Genomic DNA, 2083 nt, shown 5'->3' with positions numbered 1-2083 from the left:
AACATATGACAGAATGTCTATTTGAAAGTATAGAACACATAAGTGCTTGGGCAAAAGACCATGTGTGGGGTGTACATTCCTATTCAGAGCTGGCATGGGAAGGGGGTGTCCCAACAAGGGACAAGTTCTGTACAAAAGCTATGTATATTCACTTTTGAATGTAAAATACAAACTGTGTAATTTCAATGGTGCTTATAATATTCATTATTGAAAAAATTAGTTATGTTAGTTTTTGTTTCCTGGCAGTCACCTCGACCACATAGAACTTGGAAATGATACCAGAATGTCAGAATTTTTTCTTTTGGGATTTTTCAGAGAAACCAGAACTGCAGCCCCTCATATTTGGGCTTTTCCTCTCCATGTATGTGATCACTGTGATTGGAAACCTGCTCATCATGCTAGCCTTCGGCTTTGACTCCCACCTTCACACCCCCATGTAATTCTTCCTGGCCAGCCTGTCTTTTGTAGACATCTGCTTCACCACCACCACCATCCCCAAGATGCTGTGGAACATCCAGATTCAGAGCAGAGTTATAACCCATGCAGGCTGCATCACTCAAATATACTTATTCTTACTCTTTGCAGGATTGATGCCTTTTTCCTGGCTGTGACAGCCTATGACCGATTTGTGACCATCTGTCACCCCCTGCACTATATAGTCATCATGAATCCCCAGCTCTGTGCACTGCTGGTTCTGGTATCTTGGACCATGAATGCCCTGAATTCCTTATTACAAAGCTTAATGGTTTTATGGCTGTCCTTCTGTATATTGGTGGAAATCTCCCACTTTTTCTGTGAAATCAATCAGGTGGTCCAACTTGCCTGTTCAGACATCTTTCTTAATGACATGGTGATGTATATTGCAAATATGTTGCTGGCTGGCAATCCCCTCACTGGGATCCTTTATTCTTATTTTAAGAAAGTTTCCTCCACACTTGGGATATCGTCAGCTCAGGGCAAGTATAAAGCATTTTCCACCTGTACATCTCACCTCTTGGTTGTCTCCTTATTTTATTGTACCAGCCTAGGAGTATGCCTTAGCTCAGCTTCTACCCAGAGATCCTAAGCAAGTGTAGTGGCCTCAGTGATGTACACGGTGGCCACACCCATGCTGAACCCCTTAATCTACAGTCTGAGGAACAGAGACGTAAAGAGGGCTCTGAGAAGGATCATTGGGATTACAGTGAAGTAAGAGCCATTTGTCCTGGGGCTGAAGAAGTGCCCATGATTGCTCACAGACTTAGAGCCAGAAACTATTCTTCTATCAGACCAAGGAAGTATAATCTGCTCCTTCTCTTTATTTCCTAGAATTTCCATTTGTTTGAGTTCAACTTCTCCATACACTTAAGCACTTACTTTATTACTTTATTAAGCCTCAGCTCTGTCTGATATGCAGACAGTTCCTCTTTCTCCATTTTCTTTTATTCTTAATTTTATTTTTTCAGTGTTCCATGATTTATTGATTTTACACCACACCTAGTGCTCCATGCAATATATGCCCTCCTTAATACCCACCACCAGGCTCACCTATCCCCTCACCTGGCTTCCCTTCAAAACCCTCAGTTTGTTTCTCAGAGTCCATAGTCTCTCATACTTTCTCTCCCCCAGAGATTTCCCCCAACACACTTCTCTCCTTCTCCCAATGTCCTCCTTATGCTACACAAATAAGTGAAACCATATGATAATTGACACTCTCTACTTGACTTATTTCACTCAGCATTATTTCCTCCCATCACATCCATGTTGATACAAAAGTTGGGTATTCATCCTTTCTGATGGAGGCATAGTACTCCGTTGTATATATGGACCACATCTTCTTTATCCATTTGTCTGTTGAAGGGCATCTTGGTTCTTTCCACAGTTTGGTGACTGTGGCCATTGCTGGTATGAACATTAGGGTACAGATGGCCCTTCTTTTCACTACGTTTGTAACGTTGGGGTAAATACCCAATAGTGCAATTGCAGGGTGATAAGGTAGCTCTATTTTTAATGACTTAAGGAATCTCCACACTATTTTCCAAAGTGGCAACACCAACTAGCATTCCCACCAACAGTGTAAGTGGGTTCCCTTTCTCCACATCTT

The 2083-nt window shown here is 42.0% G+C and overlaps 1 pseudogene; it reads left to right on the top strand.

Moving 5' to 3' along the window:
- Positions 1-265: 265 nt before the first annotated feature.
- LOC116874037 lies at positions 266-1192 on the top strand (annotated as a pseudogene).
- Positions 1193-2083: the final 891 nt, after the last annotated feature.

Source organism: Lontra canadensis, unplaced genomic scaffold, assembly GCF_010015895.1.
Source record: "Lontra canadensis isolate GAN:19392208 unplaced genomic scaffold, GSC_riverotter_1.0 scaffold35, whole genome shotgun sequence".
Taxonomy (NCBI): Eukaryota; Metazoa; Chordata; class Mammalia; order Carnivora; family Mustelidae; genus Lontra; species Lontra canadensis.
The sequence above is the reverse complement of the archived record's forward strand: the minus strand, read 5'-3'. Positions and strand labels throughout refer to the sequence as shown.